Source organism: Arvicanthis niloticus, chromosome 13 (genome assembly GCF_011762505.2).
Source record: "Arvicanthis niloticus isolate mArvNil1 chromosome 13, mArvNil1.pat.X, whole genome shotgun sequence".
Lineage (NCBI taxonomy): Eukaryota > Metazoa > Chordata > Mammalia > Rodentia > Muridae > Arvicanthis > Arvicanthis niloticus.
The window spans coordinates 4,393,677-4,420,256 of record NC_047670.1 but is presented as its reverse complement, the minus strand read 5'-3'; positions in this window follow the sequence as shown (position 1 = coordinate 4,420,256).

Sequence of the window (26,580 nt, the reverse complement as noted above, 5' to 3'; positions counted from 1 at the left end):
TTTCTGCTTCTTCTCTGGATTTTTCAAGAGTATAATGGCTATGAGTTGTCTGTTTTACTATTCATCCTGGCTTTCTTTTTGGGATCTACAGGAGACATGGAGAATGGGGAATGGAAGCTTCAGTTGTTGCTCTGTTGCAGTCTGAGGTCTGATCATGAGGGTTGGTAATGAGGAAACAGAGAGTGGAAAAGATATGTAGGCAACTTAACTGGAAATCAGTTTTTTTTCAGAATCAAATATAGTTACTTAGAAACTGTTGAGAAAAATAAAAGTTATGAAACAATTTTTATTCTGAAAGAAAAATAAAAGCAAAGAACTAAAACATTATGATACAAATTAATATCTTTTAAAGATTTCTGCCAGAGATGTGATTTTAGTCTCAGTTCTACAGAATAGATTTGCATTTATAAACTATAGAAGAAAATACAAAATTAGAAAGAATAAAATGTAATATATATCAGTCCAAGATGTTCTATTATTTCCCAATTATACTGTTTCAATTAGGTAAATAGTGAAAATAACTGGGATTTCTCAACTAACTTTTTAATATTTAAATATTCCACAAACATCTAATTTGTTTTTTGTTATTTATTTATTTATTTATTTATTTTTGTCAGATTTGACATAGATCTAGCAATACCTGGGATGTTAGGATCACAACTTAGAAATTAATTACCTCCATTATATTTGCCTTTGGGCATGCCAATTAATATATTTTTTAAATTATTACTTCATGTAGAAGGGCTATGGCACTGCAGGCAATATCATCCCTAGTCAGACAGGCTAGACTGCTAAATGTAATTTGATGATTAAGGTAGGACAGCCAGAGAGTCTAGCTTCCTTCCCATACTCTAGCTCCTTCTTGCATGTTTTCACCTTAAGGTTCTGCCATGGCTCCTTGTTGGAAGGATCACAAGCTGCAAACTGAAATAATCCCTTTACTCTCCAAGTAGCTTTTGATCATAATGTTTATAACAGCAACAGAAAGCATACTAGTACTTCTATTGTTTATAAAGCAAATCTTTCTTGTGTTGTATTTCTTAAGTAATGGCAGAATTAAGTTGGAGATTTTTGGTTGATGAAAGGCATATACTTGCAAATAATTACTCAAGAACTGAGGGCAGCTATCTATCCCTATCCCTCCTTATATGTAATAAGGACTAATGAGGAAACTTGTTCACAGCTGGTCTAAAGTAAACAGCTACTACTAGGTCAAAACTTTTATTTGATGCTTCAGTAATCTGTCCACAGCAGTGTTGAGTGGTTATTTGTTTAGTATGTGTTCTTAGAAATATCTGCCTTTATTTTGGTCATGACATGAAAAGAAATCTGTTAGAATACTTTTCACTGGAATAACAGATTTGACCATTATGATACAAAATGAGTCTATCAAGTATAAAGAAAGTAAAATCCTGGTAGTGAGTATTAAACACATAAAATGTTACTAGGCAGATGAGATAAATAAACGTATAAAGCTATCACTAGTGAATATGGGAAACAGCATGCAGTATTTTTTTTAGTCATAATTGCTGAAATCAAAATTCAAAAATAGGGTAGGTGGGAGGTTTAGAGTGTAAACGTTCTTTGTCATCAAATTTACTTACCTGAGTTTGATTTACAAAACTCATACAATATCAAAGAACCAACTAACTAAAATATTGTTCTATAATCTTCATATATATGTACATACACATATGCACACATACATTCAAGTTCATAAACATATATTATGCACACTTAAACACATACTCACAAAACACATACTCACACTCACAGACATACAGTAATTACTATCTCACTTCCAAAACTTCTTAAAAATAGGAAATTGCAAAACTCTGCATCTTAGTTTTGTTGTTATATATTGTATGACATTACAAGGAAGACAACACATAATGACAATAACCTATATAAATGTAAAAATAGGAATTTTATTTGAATTAAAGTTATATTCTATCAACAAAGATGACTGTTTTTAAACCTTTGAAGAAAATTTAATCTAATGAAAACTATAGGTCATGTCTTTTAAGTCTAAACCATTAATGGGTGGAAAACATGAAATTTCTTGGATGTATACATTGTTTTTCTAGTTATTCAAGAAATTTGTGATACCAAAATATGGCTTATAGTTTCTCTTGCTCCAGATAGGTTATTGTTTTTTTTTATTATATAATTGCCTGTTCTTTCTAGGTAGGCTTTCTAACTGAGAGGTAGAATTCTAGATGCCGTGTCCAGTCAGTGAAACTGGACTATTCCCAAGGTGTGCCAATGCCGATGACAACTAGTGCCAATCCTCCCCATGTGTTAAAGATGTGGTAACCTGGCAGAAACATGAAATGATGGGTCCTAGTAGGTCCTTTTTCTTAAGTTTTTGAAACTTGTCCTAATTTAGAAGCTAGTTTTCTATTGAATAATGAAGTTAATGTTGCAGAAATAAGCAGTATATGTGAAGACAGCATATCAAAAACAACCAGACTCTTGGGGATGCCACTGACAAACATCTCATAATTTATTCTTCATGGTCATAAAAAGACATACAGGTCAAAGAGCATGAGAAGTCTATTTTACCTCTTGGTCTCTCCTTTTTTCTGCAGTGATTTTGTAATTTATATACTTTTTGTGCGTGGCCTCTTTACTTTCAACATGATTAATGAAGCACCCTCTTATAATACAGAACACTTTATTTCTGAAAAACTAACAAACTGCAATATGTTCCTCTATTACATGAAAACAGAAACTTCATTCAAACACTAGAATTTCTCCTTTGTCTTCTACTACAGAATACACACTTTAAAGTCAAAAATGCATATGTTATATGCTGTTATGGCTAAGATGCTTGCTGCATCAGAGTGGATTGTAGAACTCAATACAAAGATAAGATGCCAAGAGAAAGGGCTACTGTAGTGAAAACTGAGTCTGACATAAAGAAAGTAACTTTTTTTAATCTGTAAGCTTTAATTTATTTTTAAAATTCTCTTGAAAATAGGTTCTTTTCCCACATAATATATTTTGATTGTGGTTTCTCCTAACTTTACTCCTCTCAGTTCATTCCCCACTCACTTACTATACAATCCACTCTATTTCTGTCTCATTTTAGAAAAGAGAATGTTTCTAAAAGATTACAATTAAATATAACAAAATAAAACATAATATGATAAAACAAAAGCTTTCACTTTGAAGTTTGGTAAGGCAAACCAAAAAATTGAAAGAGGCCAAGAGAAGGCATAAGAATCAGAAAGACACATACAGCACAATGACCACTTTTCTTGACCCCCTCTCTTTGTATCAAGTCCTGAACCAAATACCAATGGCTTATGCTCTAAGATCAAGAATTGACAAATGAGACCTCATAAAATTGCAAAGCTTCTGTAAAGCAAAGGACACTGTCAATGGGACAAAATGGCAACCAACAGATTGAGAAAAAAAATCTTTACCAATCCTACATCTGATAGAGGGCTAATATTTAATATATACAAAGAACTCAAGAAATTAGACTCTAGACAACCAAATAACCCTATTAAAATGGGGTACAGAGCTAAACAAAAAAATCAACTGAGGAAATTTGAATGTCTTAGAAGCACCTAAATAAATGTTCAACAACCTTAGTCATCAGGGAAATGTAAATCAAAACAACCCTGAGATTCCACCTCATACCAGTCAGGATAGCTAAGACCAAAATCTCAGGGGTTAGCAGATGCTGGTGAAGATGTGGAGAAAGAGGAACACTCCTCCATTTTTGGTGGGATTGCAAGCTGATACAACCACTCTGGAAATCAGTCTGCTGGCTCCTCAGAAAATTGGACATAATATTTATTACCTGAGGACCCAGCTATACCACTCCTGGGCATGTACCCAGAAGATGCTCCAACATGTAATAAGGACCCATGCTCCAATATGTTTATAATAGTCTTATTTATAATAGCCAGCAGCTGGAAAGAACCCAGATGTCCTTCAACATAAAAATGGATACAGCAAATGTATCACAATGGAGTATTACTCAGCTATTAAAAACAATTAATTCATAAAATTTTTAGGTAAATGGATAAAACTAGAAAATATACTGAGCAATGTAACCCTATCACAAAAGAACACACAGGATATGTATTCACTGATAAGTGGATATTATCTCAAAAGCTCACAATAACCAAGATACAACTCAAAAACCATATAAAGCTCAAGAAGAAGGAAGACCAAAGTGTGGGTGCTTTGGTCCTTCTTAGAAGTAGTAACAAAATACTAATGGGAGCAAATATGGAGACAAAGTGTGGGACAGAAACTGAAGGAGCATAGAAGGAGCACAGCCTCATAGAAGCAGCAGGAGGAGAATGGGATAGGGGTTTCTGGGTGGAGGGGAAAAGGGATAACACCTGAAATTTAAATAAAATATCCAATAAAAATTAATTTAAAATAAAATAAATTTAAATTAAATTAAACCAGCAAAAATACAATATACATTTATTACTTGAACAAGTTTTCTTCCAGCTAGTCACATACTCTATATCTAAACTCTTTTCTTCTAAATCACTGTATTTTTTTTTTTTTTTGCTAATGATATGGAAGGATACGTAAATAACCTGAAAAATTCTATCAGAAAACTGCTACAGCTGATAAACAATTTCAGGAAAGTAGCTAAATACAAACTTGACTCACAAAGTCAGTAGCCCTTCTATATAATGACAAATGATAAATGGACTGAAAAAAAAGAAGGAAACAACACTTTTCACAATAGTCTCAAATACTATAAAATATCTTTGGGTAACTGTACTCAAGGGAGTGAAATACTTGTATGATAAAAACTTCAAATCTTTGGTAAAATAAAGTGAAGAAGGTAAGAAAATGAAAGGATCTCCTATGCGTACGGATCAGAGGAATTAACATGGTAAGAAGTGGTCATCCTACCAAAAGCATTCTACAGATTCAGTTTGAACCCCATTAAAAGTCTATGACAGTTCTTCACAGATATTGAACAGACTATTCTCAACTTTATATGGAAATGAAACACACATACACACACAGAAAACAGGATGTCTAAAACTTTGTAATATAATAAAGGAGCATGGTATTGGCATAAAAATAGACACAGTTATCAAAGAAATTGAACTGATGTTCCAGACATAAATCCACATACCTATGACAGATTTATCACACTTGCTTTTTACATGCAGAAGAAATAAAATTGATTCATGCTTAGCACCCTTACAAAACTCAACTCCAAATGGATCAAAGACTACAACAGTTTGCCAGATATGTTTGTCATGATAGGAGAGTATGTAATGAATAACCTTGATCTCATTGGCATATGAGAAGGTTTTCTGAACAAGATGCCATTAGTGCAAGTGCTAACAACCAAAAATTAATAAATGGAACCATACAAAACTGTGAAGTTTTATATGCCAAAAGATACCATCATTAGACAAATCAAGAGCGTAAAGAAAGGGAAAAGATATTTATCCAATAATACATCCTATAAAAGAGTAATATCCAAAGTATATAAAAAACTAAAAAAAAAAATAGATATTCAATTAAAATATGTAAACTTGTGCATTCTCTGTGAAACTCAGCATGGAGGTTCCTCAGAAAGTTGGAAATATATTTATCTCAAGATCCAGCTATACCATTCTCAATATATACCCATAGGATGTTTCATGCTAACAGAGAGACACTTTCTCTACCATATTTGATGGTACTCTATTCCCAATAGCCAGAAATTGGAAATGAGCTAAATGTTTCTCAACAGAAGAATGAGTAAATAAAAGATGATAATTTACATATTCAAGTATTACAGTTGTTAAAGCAAACAACACCATGTAATTTGCAGGCAAAAGACAGAACTGAAAAATTAACATCCAAAGTGAGAAATCCCAGACCCAGAAAGACAAAGAAGCCACTTATCCATGGATATTATCTGTTAAGCAAATGATAACCAAGCTTCTCTGAATGTAGCATATGTATTTTCTAGAATAGAGAGAATGAGACTTTTAAAACATAGAGATAAATCCTCTATGACAAATCTGAACAATCTCTTGCAAGGTAGAGCTTTTTCTTCTTACTGAAAGAAAAGGTAGATATGGGTAAAAAACAAATGATGTGTTGAAAAATTTGATCTCTAACAGGTAACACAAGGCTTGCTAGAAAAGAAAATATAGAATTAAGCATAGGCCTTCTTAAATTTAACTAGAAGGATTATGTCACTGAAGACATATTCCATTAAACTTCTGATACAAGTCATTAAAATAAGGTGGCTATATCATCACCTGTTTCTTTTCTATTGATATGATCATTTTCAACACCATATTCTAGAATGCCCTTCTATATACCTGCTGTGCCAGTTATGGCTGGATTTCTGAATTTATAAAACTTTATTTTGTCATAACTAATATTTTCTTTTTATTAAGCAAAGCTTCACTTATGCACAAATTTCAAATCATTTCAATATTTTTAAGCTGTTTTATTTACCATATGCTGAGACTAAGTGAGTGCTTATATTCTTATATATTATTTTAATTTTTGTGTAAAAGTATGGCATATATGGGGTTCCATATGAAGATCAGAAGAGGATGCTGTATCACTTGAAGATGGGGTTATAAGATGTGTGAGCCACCAAACGTCAATGCTAGGAACCAAATCTGAGTCCTTTGGACAGGCAGGAAATGACTAGCCATAACAATGTAGAAATGTTAATCTTTGGACATAAACTACAAAAGTCAAATTTCATGAGAAATTCTGAAGAGTGCTGGTCTTTGTTTCTTGTGCTTTGTTTTGACAAACTTGAGTGCCAAATACAAAAAATATTGGGTTTAAGCTAAAATACCTTGGGTTATTTAATGAAACTAATTTAACTAATTTATTAGATTAACTAATAATTTTAATTAATTTACTAATTAATTAAGTTAACTAATAATTAGTTGTCATTTCTTACTCTGAATAAACTTTAATCCTTTATTGTGTCTCTTAGAACACATGATAGTATCCTTTATTCACCTAGAAATAATAAAAATAGATCAATATATGAAAGTCCTAAAGTTATAGTCAATCTGAAAAATCTGTAGTTTTGCATTAAAATATTTCTTTATCTATAGTAACACATGCTTTATTTGATAGTTTTTTTGGACTGGAAGGGGTTTTTAGCAAAACTTGTATGTTATATGATCATATAAGCAAATAAGAAACTGTAGGTTTTTGGGTCTCTCTTCTCCCTGGGGTTATTAGCCACTGGCTCATCAGGATGAAGGAAACAGAGTTGATGAACAGGGTTTCAGATGTTCCATGAAAAAGACAGAAATATTACACTGGCATCAGCTTTGTGGAGACAGACTTATTTTTCTTAGGTGAGTCAAAGATTATATAGTTTTGAGGAAGTATGTAGGAATATCCAGGGTGGGCTAAGGTCATTAGAAGAAGACTAAGATACTGAGATAGTTGTTAGCATGGGAGACATTCCAGAGATCGCAGATGCTTGCTAAATGGGATCTCCTTAGGAGAAAAGAAACCTAAACTAGAAAAGCTATGTAACATTCCACAGTAGATGTGTGTGTGTATGTGTGTGCGTGTGTGTGTGTGTGTGTGTGTGTGTGTGTGTGGTGGGCATGATTAGTGTTTCATGATCCCCAGAGAAGGTCAGAGGAGAAGACCTGATGAGAAAGGGAGTCCACAATTTTGCACAGAGCTCAGAAGGCCATAAGGACAATGATAGATTTGGATCTTAATTAGCAGGACAACATAGAATAATTGGAGTATATTATTACAGTACTTTTCTGAAGTCATTATCAACAACAGATAGATGGAAAATATCTCTGTAGCACTGAGTGCCATTGAAATTTTGGAGAATATTTAAGAATTTACTCTACAATATGAGAAAGATGGTAAACAATCCTATTATAGTCCAAATATATTCTACATCGTAGCTTGTGTTTCTTTATTTTTACTCTACTACTGTGATTAATATATTTAAATTAATTAGAAAAAGGCACTTACATATGTGTAAACATTTAACGAAAGAAGAACATATGCTATTATACTATTTGGCAGAGAAAGCTGTCCATCAATTATAATATGACCTTAAGAAATAAATCCAAGAATTTGACAAATAATTCAAATTCAAGTGACTCATAGAAAATTGTGCCAATAGTTTACCTAGAACACATAATGGACCTTTTTTAGAAGCTTAAAGTCATATACACATAGTCAATACATATACATTGTATTGACTCTCCTATATGGGATTTGAACTTGATTCTCCACACAGCTTGTTCTCTGTGCCATTTTGTCATTTGACTCTCCTATATGGGATTTGAACTTGATTCTCCACACAGCTTGTTCTCTGTGCCATTTTGTCATGATTTTGTTATGCAAACTAGTTTTCACTATACAACTTGTAATAACTTCCTAATTTTAAAACAAAGCAGGTAATTCTTATGAGTGTCTGCTAGCACTTGTGTCCTATAATAATACACAAATAAATACATAATGATGCTTTTAAGTCTAGTATCAATACAATCTCTGATAACATTAAACATGTACAAAACTGTCTGTGGCAGATGTCTACAATTGTCATTAGTTGTCTACTGGTTTTCTGCTAGGTACTAATCTTTGTTTTAACCCTGAAGCTCAGTGTTTAGTAGAAAGAGTGACCTATTCAGATTAAAAGGTAACAAATGACTGTTCAACATGACCTTAAATGTCAGACATTGTTGGATAGAAACATTTATTTGTGTTTTACCTGCCCTTTTGTTTCCCATCTTATTACCAATTTATACAACCAGAAAATAAGGACAAATGATCTGTATTAAAGATCTATTATAAAAGCCACTTCCATATACAGCTTACATCTCTAGAAAAAAGCATCACTAACAACAAGAATCCCTAATGATGACCTTGAGATAATATTTTACCCCAAACCAATTTCAATGTTTTTTTTATTAGAGTGCATATTGTTTTAGGTACAATATGATATTTAAGGTACTTTTAGAGAAATCAATGTGACAATAAAATGTGGAATTAAGAAAAACCTCACAAAGACAAGAGAGACTATTATAAAATTATTTCTCCTCTAAAGTCTAAAATTTTTATTTTCAACATTTTTTCCTCATCACAATATGAACAAATATATGTTTTACATAAGAATATACAAAACAATGAATGCGAGAGTAGATAACATTTGAAAGGTAAATAAATAAAATATCCAATAATATGCTGCTATTTTAAATATACATTTAAATGTTTCAAAGAAGAGCAAGATCTCCATCTAAAATGTGATATATTAAAAATATATATTCTTTCATTTTATGGAACCCATATTTTAAATATATGATGGGAATGCAGATTATAAAAGTTTATGTAAAAGACGAATTAAAAATATCAAGGATTAATAAATAATTGTACTTGAATATCATACAATGAGACCCTGTAGTAGAAAAGACTCAGCCTGGGTAGAATGGCTTCCTCTAGAATACTAAAATAAATCTCAGTGCACAGGAGGTACTGGGCAATGCTCTTGGGATGAATATCCAGGAGAAATACAGGAAGTGAATGAAGCTTGGGCATTAGGGGTCCAAGGAATAGGCAGTGTTTCCATAGACTTAGAGTACCATTTAGACTTTTCTGGAGTTGAAATTCTATCATTTTGCACTAATCATATGTTATGTGTAAGTTTTCCTTGAAAAAAGTAATCTTGATGATCTGTCTTCTTTGAACAGAACAGATCAGGGTATAAGTAAAGAGATGGCTATGAAAAGCATCTGTCATGAGTACTATAAATACTGAGAAACTGCAATTGATTGTTAGGTAGCAATGTAAATAGTGTATAATACAATACCATGAATTATGAGAGGATGTTTTAATGAAACACCACTGCCAAAGTCCTCTATCATCTGGACTTTTGACCTTAGGAGAGCAACATTGGCTCAACAGCTGTGAACTCTTCTTCAGGGTTTGAAAGAGGACAGAGGTTTCTTGGACCACTTGCTGTTTCTCATATGTCTGGTTCTTCCAGTTACTCACTAGAGTTTAGGAAAAACTGAAGTGTCTGACAAAAACTAAAACAATCTATGCAATTTTTAAAGGGCATTTCTCATTGGATTCTCCAAATCTATGACCTAAAATTTTCATCAGATCTACTTAGTTTATAAACAGAATTTTATTGGTAGTCATGGAATCTCTTTTTGTCTTTCTACCTTTTGATGATCACATGTATTTGGTCTAGCTTTCAATTTGTGATGGAAGAGATATTCCATTGTTCATTAAAACATCTTCATCACTGGAGTCATTTTGAGAGATCATTCAAGTACACTGGTAAATTCTTACTACCCTCTAACACTAATTTTATACATTTCTTAAAACTTATGAAAATTATTACCCTCTGAATGAATCATTTATATCTTAGAACACCTTTATTTTGCCAAACCTAGTATACCTTGCTGGTCTCTAATACCAAGAATAAAAAAAGGATTTCAAGGTTATCTTCAGCTCCATAGCACATTGAAAGCTAGTCTAAGCACAAATGTCTATTTTCAATTAAGCATCTCTTCACTGGGTCACTATGAACTTATAGAGACCATCATCCTCATGCTGTTAGCATATCATTCAATTATGAACAAATGGGAATTAGTTCTAAATCATAGAAGAGATCTTATCTATGGACTCCTAAATATGTTGTATGAGAGAAAGCAGTATTGCTATGAGAGAAGAAAATATATAATAATATAAGGCTGTGAAAGAGGACAGTGAACCTTTCATGCTTGCTTTTAAGTCATCAGAGGTTTTAACCTCAAACATTGTTAAGTCCACGAGATGATGTGCTACACAGGGCACAATATTTTAATACATAGCTCTAGCATCAACTGATTAATTCAGGGTGATTAATATCTTGTAATGTTTCACTTCTAAGTTAGTAATGATGTTAATTTTTATGAGATTCATTATGATACATTTTGCTCTTGTAAATACACATATTTTGTTGTATATATTGGTAGCCTCCAACATTTTTACTTGCCTATAAAATATACTGTGTCATTGTTTAGAGCTCTAACCATTTTTCCGTGATATCAAACACAAGATTTAATTTCTTCTAGCTTTGTTTTGTTACCTAGTCATGAACTTTCCCCCAAACCCTCACTCCTACCTGTCTCTAATATTCCCAATTCACCCTAATGACACTGAAAGTTTGCCAGCAGTGTATCAGATGAAGCATATATCATTTGTAATTCATCTTCTACCTAATAGCACATAATATAATGCAAATAAGTTCCACCCACATAACTGAAAAATAACATGATTCATTCTGTAATATTGGATAAAGCCCCATTGTGTTCATTCTATAGCTTCTCAATCTTGAATTAGCATTTATGTTAATTTCCTACCTCATCTTCTGTGAACAGTGATATAGTAAAGATGATTATGTAGGTATCTATTAGGTATGCCAATTTTGTTTCCTTTGGAAACATGGCTAAAGTAGTATTTCAGGACTACATGGTAGAGCTTATGTCCATGCTTATTTGCTTGATTCTTTTCTTTCTTTCTTTCTTTCTTTCTTTCTTTCTTTCTTTCTTTCTTTCTTTTCTTTCTTTCTTTCTTCCCTATCTTCTTTCTTCCTCTCTCTTTCTTTCTTCCTTCCTTTCTTTCATCTATCTATCCATTTATTGATTTTTAGGAATGTCCATATTATGTCAAATACTAATTTACATTCCTACTAAAGTGTATAAGATTTTCTATTTCTCTACCTCCTCAACATTTGATAGTTTCTTATTTTTTTAATGGAAGCTATTTTTACTGAGGTTGTATAATGTCATTAATATACTTGAGAAACATTTTTTGGTGTGCTGGTTTGTTTTTAGTCAACTTGAGACAGAGTCAGTCACCTAGGAAAGGCAAAGTCAACTGAGGCCTTGCCTTTGTGGATTAATCCATGAAAATATGTGTGTGAGATTTTCTTTATTTGTGATGGATATAGGAGAACCCAGATGACTGGAGATAGCATCACTCCTGTACATATGGTTATAGGTTTTATAAGAATGAAAGTGAGGGAGACTGGAAAATCAAGAAGAGAGTGACTTTCCTCATAGTCTTTGCTTTAGTTTCTGACTCCAGATTTCGGTTTCTGTCCCTTTCCTTTAATGATGTAAGATGAAACAAACCTGTTTCTCCTCAAGTTGATTTTGGTTATGCAACTTATCAAAGGAGGAGAGAATCAAATTAGAATGCTTGAGCTGGTAACATGACTTTCTCTATATTTGTAGGTGTTTTGTATATTTATGTGTGTCTTTTTAAAGAAATATCTAATCAGAATCTGTGCAGTTTTAATAATAACACCCATTTTTATGTTGAAAAGTTTTCTTTTGTTATATATATGTTTTAAATCATTTTATTTGTTTACATTCAAATGATATCCCACTTCCTGGTTACCCTCTACAACCCCCCCCCCCAAGCACCCTCCATCTCTCCCCTCCTCTTTTCCTCTATGAGGTTACTCCTTTATCCACTCACTCTTTCCTCACTGCTCTATCATCCCTCTAAGCTGGGGCATCAAGCCTCCACAGGACCAAGGGCCTCCCTTCCCACTGATGTTAGGTATGTTTGTTACATATGTATCTGGAGCCATGGATCTCTTCATGTATGCTCTTTGGTTGATGTTTAATCTCTTGGAGCTCTGGATGGTCCTCTTAGTTGATATTTTTCTTCCTACAGGCTTACAATTCCCTTCAGTTCCTTCAGTCCTCCCCATAGTTCTTCCACTGGGATCCCAGGCTAGGTCCAGAGGTTGGCTGAGAATACTGCATCTGTCAGGTACTGGTAGAACATCTCAGGGAACTGCCATATCAGGCTTCTGTCAGCAAGCACTTCTTGGCATCAGCAGCTTTGGTGTCTGCTGCAGATGGGATAGATCTCTAGGTGGAGCCATCTCTGGATGGTCTTTCCTTCAGTCTCTATTCCATTTTCTCTACTTGTCTTTCCTTTGGACAGGAACATTTCTGGGTTAAAAAGTTTGAGATGGTAGGTGGCCCCATCTCTCAACTAGGGGTTGTGCCTATCTGCTGGGGACGATACTACAGATTAGTTCTCCCCTTTGTTGCTTATTTCAGCTAAAATTACCCCATTTTCTTCCTGGGAGCCTCTAGCTTACCTGGCAGCTGGGATTTTCTAGAGGCTACCACCAGTTCCTCCTCTTCCACTGACACATACTTTTGTTCAATTTCCTGACCCTCTGCAATTCTTTCCTTTCCCTTCCTATACTTGATCATGAACCCCCCTTTTGTTTGCTTCTCCTCTTTTCCACCAAGGAACCTCCCTCCCCCTACCTCCTGTGATTATTTTGTTTTCCCTTCTATGTTTGATTGAAACATCCACACTTTTCCTTTTTCTTAAGTTCCATATGGTTTTTGGGTTGTAGATGGGTATTCTGAGCTTTGGGGCTAATATCCACGTGTGTTCTTTTATATATGGGTTTTGTTACTCTGGATGATATTTTCTAGTTCCATCAATTTGCCTGCAAATTTCGTAAACTCATTTTTTGGAATTGCTGATTTACATTTCATTGTGTAAATGTACTGTATTTTCTGTATCCTTTCTTCTGTTGAGGGACATCTGGGTTGTTTCCAGGTTCTGGATATTATAAAGAATAGCCAGAAGCTATAAATATGAACATAGTTGAGGATGTGTCCTTGTTATATGTTGGAGCATCTTTTGGGTATATGCCCAGGAATACAGCAGGGTCTTCAGGTAGAACTATTGTCAGTTTTCTGAGGAACAGCCAGAATGATTTGCAAAGTGGTATTTATCAACTTTCTGTTCCACCAACAATGAATGATTGATCCTCTTTCTCCATATCCATGCCATCATCTGTTGTCACCTGAGTTTTTGTTCTTGGCCACTCTGATTGGTATGAGGTGAAGTCTCAGGTTCATTTTGATTTGCATTTCCCTAATGACTAAGGGTGTTGAACATTTTTAAGTGCTTCTGAGCCATTTGAGATTCCTCAGTTGATAATTCTTTGCTTAGCTCTTTTTAAATCTTTTTAAATAGGGTTATTTGATTCTGTGGAGTCTACCTTCCTTAATTCTTTGAATATTTTGATTATTAGTCCTCTAGGGTTGGTAAAGATCTTTTTACAATCTGTGGTCTGCTGTTTTGTCCTATTGGTAGCCTCCTTTGACTTAAAGAAGCTATTAAATTTTATGAGATTTCATTTATTAACTGTTTATCTTAGAGCATAAGCCATTGGTGTTCTGTTCAGTAAAATTTCCCCTCTGCCCATGTATTCTAGGTTCTTTCCCAATTTCTCTTCTAATAGATTCAGTGTATCTGGTTTTATGTGGAGGTCTTTGATCCACTTGGACTTAAGCCTTGTAAAGGGAGATAAGAATTAGTCAATCTGTATTCTTCTGCATGCTAACCACCATTAAGCCAGCACGATCTGTTGAATATGCTGTCTTTTTTCACTGGATGGTTTTAGCTTCTCTGTCAAAAGTCAAGTGACAATAGGTGTGTGGTTTATTTCTGGGTCTTCAATTCTGTTCCCTTGATCTACCTGACTGTCTTTGTACCAACACCATGTGGTTGTTATCACTATTACTCTGTAGTAGAGTTTGAGTTCAGGGATGTTGATTACCCAAGAAGGTATCTTATTGTTGAGAATAGTTTTCAATATCCTGGATATTTTGTTGTTCAAAATGAATTTGAAAATTGCTTGTTCTATCTCTGTGAAGAATTGAGTTGGAATTGTGATGGGAATTGCATTGAATCTGTAAATTGCTCTGGGTAAGATGGCCATTTTTGCTAAATTAATCCTGCTGATCTATGAGCATGGGAGTTCTTTCCATCTTCTGAGGTCTTCAATTTCTTTCTTCAGAGACTTGAAGTTCTTGTCATATAGATATTTCACTTGCTTGGTTATAGTGACACAAATATATGATGGGTTTCATTTCCCTAATTTCTTTATCAGCCCATTTATCCTTTGAGAAGAGGAAGGCTACTGATTTGTTTGAGTTAATTTTATATCCAGCCATATTGCTTAAGTGGTTTATTAACTATAGGAGTTCTTGCTAGAATTTTTGGGGCACTTATATATACTATCATATCATAAACAAATAGTGATGTCTTGATTTTCTCCTTTGATCTCCTTTCTGTTGCCTAATTACTCTGGCTAGAACTTTGTGTACTATTTCAAATAGATAGAAGAAGGGTGAGCAGCCTTGTCTTGTGGGATTGCTTCAAGTTTCTCTCCATTTAGTTTTATGTTGGTTATTGGATTGCTTTATATTGCTTCTATTATGTTTAGGTATGGATCTTGGATTCCTGATCTCTCTAGCACTTTTAACATGAAGGGGTATTATATTTTGTCAAAGGCTTTTTCAGCATCTAATGGGATGATCATGCATTTTGGTTTTTTTTCTTTAAGTTTGTTTATTTAGTGGATTACATTGATGGATTTCCATATAATGAACCATCCCTGCATTGCTGGAATGAAGCCTATTTGATCATGGTGAATGATCATTTTAATGTGTTTTTGGATTCGGTTTGTGAGAATTGTATTGAGTATTTTTATAATGATACTTATGAGGAAAATTTATTTGAAGTTTTTTTCCTTTGTTGTATCTTTTTGTGGTTTAGGTATCAGTGTTAATTGTGGCATCTTAGAATGAATTGTGTAGTATTTCTTCTGTTTTGTGGAATAGTTTGAGAAATATTGCTATTGGATCTTCTTTGAAGGTCTAACAGAATTCTGCACAAAAAAACATCTGTCCTGGGATTCTTTTGGGGTGGAAGACTTTTAGTGACTGCTTCTATTTCCTTAGGGATTATGGGACTATTTAGGTGGTTTTTCTAATCCTGATTTAATTTAGCACCTAATTTCTGTCTTGCAAATTATGCATATCATCTAGATTTTCTAGTTTTGTTGAATATAGACTTTTGTAGTATAATCTGATGTTTTTAAATTTTCTCCATTTTGTTATGTCTCCCTTTTCATTTGGGATTTTGTTATTTTTGATACTATTTTTGTACCCTCTAGTTAGTTTGGCTAAGGATTTGTCTATCTTGTTGATTTTTTCCAAGAACTAGTGCCTAGTTTTGTCAATTCTTTGTATAGTTCTTTGTTTCTACTTGGTTGATTTCAGCCCTGACTTTGATTATTTTCTACCACCTTCTCTTCTTGGGTATATTTGCTTCTTTTTGTCCTATAGCTTTCAGGTGTGCTGTCAAGCTGCTCATGAATGCTCTCTCCAGTTTCTTTTTGGAGGCTCTTGGAGCTATGAGTTTTCTTCTTAGCACTGCTTTCATTTTGTCCCGTAAATTTGGGTATTTTTTTTGCCTTCATGTTTGTTAAATTCTAAAAAGTCTTTAATTTCTTTTTTTGTTTCTTCCATGATAAAGTTATCATTGAGTAGAGAGTTTTTCAGCTTTCATATGCATGTGGACTTTCTTTTGTTTTGTTTCTGTTGTTGTTATTGAAGAATGGCTTTAATCCGTGGTGGTCAGATAGAATACATAGGATTAATTCAATGTTATTGTATGTGTTGAGGCTTGTATTGTGTTTGATTATATGGTCAATTTTGGAGAAGCTATCATAAGGTGCTGTGAAGAAGGTATATTCTTATGTTTTGGGGTGAAATGATCTGTAGATATCTATTAAATCCATTTGGTTCATCATGTCTGTTAGTTTTGTTATATATTTTGGTTATGTATTGTTTGTCAAATAAACAGTTGGTAAATATATTGTCCCATATATCAGGTTTCCCTACAGTTTGATGCCTGTTTACATTTTTGTGAACAAATTCTTTACTTTGTTCTATTTCTTATTTGCCTTTGCTGTATGTGTTTGAAGATTATTTCTATAAGACCATTGTTCGTACTTAAAAGAATTTGCTTTTATTTGCTTCTAGTCATTTCACAGATTAATAACTAAAGCTTTATTAAGTTTTATTTAAGTTTTATTTAGAGTTGACCTTTTAGGAGTCAGGCATGTTGACATATACATTTTACTTTTCATAGTTCTGTGCCATTTGTTGAGAACCTGTTGGCTATAAACATATATGTTTACCTTTGGCTCTGTCCTGCTCCACTGCCCTGTATATGCTTTTATGCCAAGATTATACTATTGTGGATAGTGTAGCTCCATGGTTGTTTTATGTAATCAAAGTTTGTAGCCAAAGATTCTTTGGTCTCCTTATTTGGTATGGGCTGTTTAGTTTAAGGTTGTCATGATAGTGGAAATTCTATTTCAATTTCTCCTTCCCTCTGTCTCTCTCTCTCTCTTTCTCTCTCACTCTGTATGTGTGTGTTTTATGTGTGTTTGTTTCTCTCTGACTCATTGTTTCTCTCTCTCTCTCTCTCTCTCACTCTCTCTCTCTCTCTCTCTCATGCTTGTGCATATGCTTGTATGTGTGTCTGTGTTTCTAACCAATGTTGTGATTGGTACTTAACGATTACATTGGATCTAAATTCAAAATCACATTCACTGTGTGAGAATCTTAATATTGTTTTTTTTTTAACCCAATCTATTAACATGCTAGATTTTCAGATTCTTTTACCAATAAGTTTTAACTGACAAAGTTTGAATATTTTACCTCTTTGGGCATATTTAATTCTAGAGATTAATCTTTAATGTTATATTTTTACTTTATATTCTCCAGCTGTACTGGGCACATTCATTTGTGATAGTCATTTGATGAACTCATGTTTCTTGAAAGGTAGAACCTTACAGCTTGTAAAACTGGATAATTCCTCCCTTGCCATTTATATTATTTTTACCATTTTTAAAAGGAATTACTGTAGCTATAATTTCAGTATTAAATCATATAAGATCCACAAAAGTGTATGCCCTTTCTTAGTCACAACCTTAGAAGATATTCGTTCAGTTTTTCTCTAAACAGCAAACTATTTGCCACATCTTTGTCATATATAACCTTTATTACGTTGGTGTATTATTTTTCTATATGTATATTCTAGAAATCTTGCTTATTTTTAGTTTATTAAAGATTTATTCATATTCATTTTGTGTGTGTTAGATTAGAGTAATTGTTAATAATAACTAGTTGATATTTTGTTAATAAGTGTTATAGTAAAGATTGTACCCAATGAATTCATTTGGGGGAGTTCTGTAGAATGTGTTTCACAGGAACTTTCTGAAAATGTTCAGTTAAAGTCAGATATCTGAGTTAATACTTTTAGGAAAATGAATTGAGAAAGGGGAACCTGATGGAAGCCCTAGGTTGGATGAGCCTATGAGAAGAGAATGAGAATGACCTAGAAAATGCTGTCAGGTTATCAGATTACTGAAATCAATAGTACTAATTAAACACATACACAGACCAGTGTGTGACATTCTTGATGGTACAGCATGTAGTGATAGAGGCTTATATTCTTAGACATTTTGTTCAATTCTTTTCAAACAATTTTCAATGAAAGAAGAAATGGAGAAACATTGTGTTTGTTTTATTTTATTTTAATGTCTGCTTTGGTTTAGAGATGGTATCTAATCTTTCCATAAATTCTGTATGTTAATTTAAAAATTTATAGGCAAAGGAATGAGAAGCTCAAATAATTATTTCAAGAAATTCTCAATGGCTATCTTAAAGCAAATTTAGTAACAAAATTATTAAAATTTCCCATGCTGGCAATAGTAATAGTTATCTGTAGTAATGGTATTTATTAGATCACTTCTGTTGGGAAAGCTACCTTTCAAATCTTTTAACAAGCTTTGTGGGATCTGTAATAGTTTTAGTCCTTTATTATTTACATTTCTAAGGCAGCAGAAACTTATTGCTAAATGTAAGGCACATTACAGTTATGACCCAAAATTCATTGTGTCAAGTAAGATATAACAAAAGAACAGTTGGGTTCGTTGACTGTACCCTCCAAGTAAAATCACAAAGATGCTGTGACATACTTAATAAACATAAATAGTACCACACAATTGAGATGCCTTGGAGAAATATTCCTTAGAATTTAGCTGAATAACATAATTCAAAACAGTTACTCCACACTGTATTCTCAATTCATAGCCACAGTGAAGTAACATTCGTTTTAGTTTTCCATACTATTTATAATTGCAGAAAGTAATTGTATATAATTATGGAGTACAACACTATGTTTCAGTTTATGCTTCAAATGTGGAATGATTAAATTATGCTAACAATGAAAGAGATTGAGGGAGAGAGAGAGACAGAGAGAGAGAGAGAGAGAGAGAGACAGAGAGAGACCATGTCTGTGTTGCAATATGCCAAATCTTTTGGTAGAAAAAAAATGTGGAGAATAAAAATTACAATGTTATACAGTGTTTCAGTTAAGGATTTTTTAAAATAATTTTTGGTTATTCAGTTCTTAGTTTTACAACCATAAATAGTAATATGATCTCAGCACAATGATAGTTCTATTTAAAATTTACCTTTACTTATGTAGTATTTGTTGCTTAAAGTCACTTTCAAGGTGTCAGAGTTTTCTCACTAAGTGATGCTATTCTCTGAGTCCATTTTCTTGAGTGACAATCAGCTAGTAAGGTTTTTTTAGAGACCATATTTAGGTCACACATGACAGCAAATTTACTGCAGCTTATTGTATTTCTTAGAAAGAATAACTGCAAGAGAAAAGCACATGGGTAGATTTGCTATGTAGAACAAATAAACTCTGATAATGAGCAGGAAAAGAGAACATCACTTGCAATCAGAGTGTTTCTTAGTAGATACAGAGTACCTAAGGATACTCTAAAAGTATCTCTAAACAAATAAGATGGCTAACCACAGCCTACATCTACTGGTAGGATCAAAATTTGCAGTCTTTCTAGTTACATACATTTTTGTCCTCATAATTATCCTTCATTCCTGTACTTAAATGGTGTTGGCCAGGAGGCCCAGTAGAAGATGAGGCAAAACACCCTTCTTACCTGTCACAGACATCACTGTTAGTGGGACACAGGAAAAATGTCCAGGTTGTTTGTCTTTGAATCATGTACAAACGAAAACTCTGACATGGCATTATACTAAAGTAAATCCAATTTAAACTACAAAAATGTTAGAAAATAAGTCATAAGGAAAAAGTGAGACATTTTATCTAAGAGTATGAAAAAAATGAGCCTCTGTCTATGAAATGGAGCACGTAAAATGAAAAATAAAATTGCTTTTATGAGAAAATCCCCAAACTCATATGCTTTGGTATAAAAGTATGATTGGAAATATGCAACATTACATAGACCCCGAAGTAGACAACAATTTGATTAGTGCAACCAGTACCCTAAAACCTGTAAGCTAAAATAATGTTAGCTGTAAATGTAACTAAATTGAAAAAACACTTTATCAGACTAAATGGCTTTTTCTATTCTTACTTTATTTTGTAAGGCTATATTAACACCCCTTTCCTGATGTTTTGCTTTCTCCCATGAATATAATTGGTGGAGATGGATAACTAGACATAAAAAGCTTTGTAAAACTTTCCAGGAACATCTTCTTTGCTATATTTCTTTACAGTTTTCAGTTACATTCTGAGGGGATAAATAAATGTGTTAGCTCATTTGCATAATGGAAGCATGGAGTCAGCATAGCTGCTGCACTCACTAACCTGTCACTGAGAGTCTTAGAACCTCTGTTGAGGTTTACGAAGAATGGCCACATACATTCAAATCAGTTCGCTGTAAATATATATATATATATATATATATATATATATATATATATATAAATTTTCAAATAACAACCCAATGTTTGAAGTAAATTGATTTCTAGCTCAAGCTAACATGTTTAAATTGATTGAACTGTAGGAACACATGGCATGCATCATGCTTATTCCAGGCTTCTGCTCACTGTGAAAGGCTGTTTTATAATAAAAGTTTCATGTTAATAGGGAAAGATTCAAGATCTCTGCATAAATTACACCCAGAGTCAGTAAATAGCTATGTTTCCTCAATTTTAAGAAAAAATTCTTAATAGTGTTACTGTTTTGGTTTATGACTATAATTCATTTTCTTAGCAGACCTTGAGCAAAATATGAACAAAGATGAAGCACTTCCCAAAGCAAAGGAGGATAAGATTCTACATTCTCATTAAAACCAAACTTTCACTTGAACAGCAAGTAAATAAAATCTAAAAAGTGGACTCATTTTTTTCCCATTTTTCCTTACAGGATACGTTGTTGCCTCACTGCCCTCTGCCCTGGTATGTAGTCTGTCAGATGACCTGCATTCTCCTCCCTCTACCTCCCTAGCACTGGAATTACAGGCATGTCCAAGCCTTCTTGAATTATTATCAAGCACTTTTCCAATTAGGTTCTGTACACGACTATGAGTTTTTTATAACACACACACACACACACACACACACACACACACACACACGTCTCCTTGATTTGATTAATAGTATAGTGTGTATTATAAAAAATAATTTTTCATAATTTTGAATATGTCAAGATCGTTTTCTGCTGATAATTGCTTTTTAAAATTTTTTAATTTATTCATTTTAATTATTGGATATTTTATTTTTTACATTTCCAATATTATCCCATTTTTCACTTTTCCCTCCACAAACACTCTATCCCAACCCCTCCCCATACTTATATAAGTGTGCTCCCCCACTTACCCACCCACCCACTTCTACCGTACTGCTCTAGCATTCCCCTACACTGGGGAATTGAGCCTTCCCAGGACCAACGGTCTCTCCTCCCACTCATGCCAGATAAGGCCATCCTCTGATGATAATTGCTTAATCAATATCTTCCTTAACTCAGAATCTTCACTTTCTAGCTAAAAATTATGTTTGATAGATCAGTGAGAGTGATGCACTCTTTTTAACATTTTTACCATGAAGAAAATTTTCATCTCTAAAAGAAAACTGAAAAGAAATAAAATACTTTCTCAGAATCCTTATAAGGAGCTCAAAGCAAATTCCCATTATTGTCTCTTTACACACAGCTAATTCATTTAACTTTAAAAAAAATCTACCTCTAGGTTCTGTTAACCACAACACAGACTGTGTTAAACATTATATATATATATATATATATATATATATATATATATATATATATATATAGTTATATTATTATATATGTATATATAATGTTTATCTAATATCAAACTACAAATTTAGATTGAAATAAAAAACATGTAACCAAGTGGATGTAGTGGTAACTTTGTTTACCATGCTCCTAGTTAAATAGAACATACTATAGTCTTTTCTGGAAAGTTACTATGTTCTGACCTATAGGGTAAAGAAATTTGCACTATTAGAGATCCTCCCCCATATTTCTGATGAACGAATAATGAAAGATGTGGAGATTAGACCAGACAAGAATGTAAATTTACTGTATGCATTATTCACATAAACCTTTTGGGTTGATTTGATTTTCAGCTAAATCATGCTTCACAAAGATAGATAAGTAGTGATTCTCATGTCATGAAATGCTGAGGGGAAGGCAAGGAGGCAAACCTACCTAGAAGAAAGATGTCTTGGTTATTCATAATTTGTAATTCCTTAATAAAATATTGTTTTAAATTACATTTAAAATCATTATTTTTTCCTCTTAAGAGTTTAAAAATTGAGGTTACTTTACATGCATTTTTATTACACTTTCAAATCATGTTGTGTACACATGAGTGGGACCATGCAGAACACTCTGGACATTTGCAGCAGAGGTTCTTACCTCTTACCATGTGTATCACAAGATAACACAGGTCATCGACCTTGGCAGCAAGAACCATTACCTACTGAGCCATCATGAGTGTTTATCTAATTATTTAGGCTTATTTTCTCAAACATTTTCTTGAAGAACTCACTTTTCAATTTAATTTTACATTGACAATTTTTACCAAATAGAAAAATTTAATAAGATTTGTAAATATTTGTTATTATAGTGAAGAATGACTTTAATAAAGTACATATTCCTTAACCTTAAATTCAAAATGTTTCTATCAATGTTTTATATTTTAATATATTTTACAGACTTGAAAATAGAAGCTATATACTCTGTTACATTACAGTTGTCAACAATGCCAGAGTCATCATTAATTTTAATATAAATAATAACATTATTATTATACAGTAACATTAAAGATACCAATAGTGAACTGATATGAAGTAGGGCTAATTTTATACATGTACTTTAAAAACACAATTATGCAGAAAAATTTAAATTAATTAAAATCATTGTAGCTGTCTACACTGTAAACATAAAAAGAAAAAAGTAAGACACTGAATTTGGGGGTTGGCTGTTGTGATGTGTGTGTTTGCATATAACTGTGTCAAATAACCTGAGTTAAATAAAATAAATGATAAAGTATCTTAGCTCATTAAAATAAAAACATTTTCCCACTTAAAGCCATATGCTCTCCTCCACAATAGCCTAAAAATATAGGACTTTTGAGGTTGTTGATATAGCAAACATACTTCAGAAACTGACAGTTTACAAAACACAAATGTGCAAACAGGAATTCTATTATAAACAAATGTAATTTAACCATTTAGTTGTCACTTATTGTTGCAGTTTTTCTTTTTTCTCTTATTGATTATTTTATGTATTTATATTTCAAATGTTATCCCGCTTTCTAGTTTCTCTTCCACAAACCACCTATATCCTCTCCCTGCCCCTACCCTGCTTCTATGAGGGTGCTCTCCTACCATCCCTCCACTCCTGCTACAGTACTCTAGCATTTCCCTATGCTGGGGCAGCAAGCCCTAACAGTACCAAAGGCCTCCTTTCTCATTGATGCCAGATAAGTCAATCCTCTGCTACTTATGTAGCTGGAGCCAAGGGTCCCTTCATGTGTACTCTTTCGTTAGTGGATTAGTCCCTGGGAATTTTGGGGGATCTGGTTGGTAGATATTGTTCTTCCTATGGGGTTGCAAACCCCTTCAGCTCCTTCAATTCTTGCCCTAACTCTTCCATTGGGGTCTCCGTGCTTAGTCCAACAGTTGGCTGTGAGCATCCTGATCTGCATTGTCAGGCGCTGGTAGAGACTCTCAGAGGTCAGCTATACCAGGCTCCTATCAACAAGCACTTCTTGGCATCAGCAATAGTGTCTGAGTTTGTTGTCTGCAGTTAAGATAGATCCCTAGGTGGGGCAGTCTCTGTATGGCCTTTGCTTCAGTTTCTGTTCCACTCTTTGTCAGGAGCAACTCTAGATTAATAATTTTGAGATGGGTGGGTGGCCCAGTCCCACAACTGAAAGCCATGTCTATCCACTGGATATGGTCTCTACAGGTTCTACCTTTTGTTGGGTGTTTCAGCTAATGTCATTCCTGTTGGTTCCTGGAAACATATTGGGTCCCTGGCATCTGGGACTTTCTAGTGGCTACCCCCAGCTCTCCACTGCTACACATCTCCTTTCAAGTTCCTGATACTCTGTACTTCTCTGCCTTCTCCTCCAGCATCTGGTCCTGCCCCCCTTTTTCCTCCCCCTCCTCTCACCTCCCATTTCCTTCCCTTTCTCTTCCCCCTTCTGAATAGGACTGAAGCATCCACACTTCGTTCTTCCTTCTTACTAGGTTTCATATAGTCTGTAAGTTGTATCTTGTGTATTCTGAGTTTTTGGCAAATATCCACTTATCAATGAGAACATACCATGTCTGTTCTTTTGTCACTGGTTACCTCTCACTAAGAATAATATTTTTAAGTTCCATTCATTTGCCTGCAAATTTCATGAAGTCACTGTTTTTGCATTTTTAATCCTGTGTATCACTATCTACTGTTTATCACTGAATCAAAATATAATGACATATAGATCTCTGCTCACCATTTCTTTTGCTAGTAATATTGTAAACTACAGACAGGCTTAAGTTGTGACCATGTCACTGGTGGGGTGCCATCCTACTCACAACCCACTCCTGCACTCAAGGAATCTTGAAGAAAGCTGCTGTTCTCCTTTGTTGATCCTCACAATGTTTATGTCTTCAGATACTGTGTATAGCCATATAATGTATGCCTTATAATACCAGGTTTAGATTTTTCATTACATATACTGACCTGAGCTTTCCATTTGCATGGTCCTCATCATTTTCTCTTTAATTTCTTGTGACATATAAAAACAGTTCATTCTTTCCCCTAGCACTCACCATATTGCACATTATTCAATGCATGGTGACCTGCTCTGGAAGATTCTTGAAAGTGTATGGCTTTTCAGTCAAATTTAAAATTGCATTTCAAGATTGTTTTTTTACTCAGCAATTTCACAGTTTCTAATTAGATTTTTTGAAATCCTTTATTCACCAAACAGATGAGGCTTTTTCTCTTCTGGTCAGTTATTAGTGGAAAAGGATTACATGAGGGAATTTAATTACAAAGCAGGAAAGTAACACACATGCAGGTTTCAATTAGAACATGCAATTTTCTCTAATCATATGGATGTATTTGACTAAACAAAACAGAATACTGAAAGTGTACATTTTTTCTTTCAATATAGATGTCATAAAGTTGATACATTTTCCTGTCAACAAAAGAGTGACAAGGTAATGTGGATTAAAGAAGAATCATTCTCAAGAACTCTTGTTACAATTCAAAGTATAAATAGTTTCAACTAGCAGGGACATGGCAGGGACTTTCTGTCCAATTGTCTAGTGCCCTCCTGATTTCTATCTAACTCAAACAATACCTCTGATTCAAAGCAGTTTTGTTGTTGAGAATATGATTCAAGTAAACAAAATACCAGCTGAGTTTCACCAATAGCAAATAAAACCAAGGCCAATAATTGAAACTTTCTTTTTTCTTCATTGTAAACAGTTCCTACAGATATGACCAGGAAAATTAATTTCACAGTATTTTGTAGTCAATATAATCAGATCGTCTTCCAAAACCATTTTAAACAAACATTTTGAACACAATTTTTTAAATAATGTTAATTAGGTGGAAGGGTTTTAATGTATACAGAACTCATTCAAATCAGTGCATCCAGTTCTCTACTTAAAATCATGTGGTCTTTCAAGCCTCTGTAGACATGTTGAAAACTGACATTTTGCGTGTGGTGAATCATAATTTCTTGTTTCCTATTGAAATGGACTGCACCCTTAAGCCATTCAAAAGAAAACAGGGCTTGACCTACTTAAGATCTTACAAAAATCCTGTGGAAGATATTTTTAAAACATGATCTCATAGCTATCTGAGCATAGAGATTGCTGTCAGCTGAACTCTCTGACCTTAGAAAACTGATAACCCTCTAACAAGAAAATGGTAAAATATTTTTTATCAATCTGGCTTTAACAGGTCTATGTGAATAAAATAAGATTAAATCTATTAAAGCACTTTAGAAATAAGTATTCTTTGTACCTTTCAGGTATTATTAGATAAAAGAATCACAGTGCAATCCTCTTATAATGTAACATTATCCACATTATTCTATAGTCAGGAAGTTTTGAGGGCCTCTTGAGTGTTCCAAATTCAGGATAAATTCCTTTACATGGCATTTAATGCCATCAACAATTTAGTTAAAACTCTCTTCTGAACATATGGACTATTATTACCTATATTGATGCTGTACTGCATTTGTTATATAGACTAACAGCATGACTCACAATTTGTTATCTTAGAAGCTCATTATCATTCTTTTATTCTGGAATGTGTCTTCCACCTTCAATCAAAAGTAGCTATCCACTGTCTCTAGTTCTAGTGAAATGG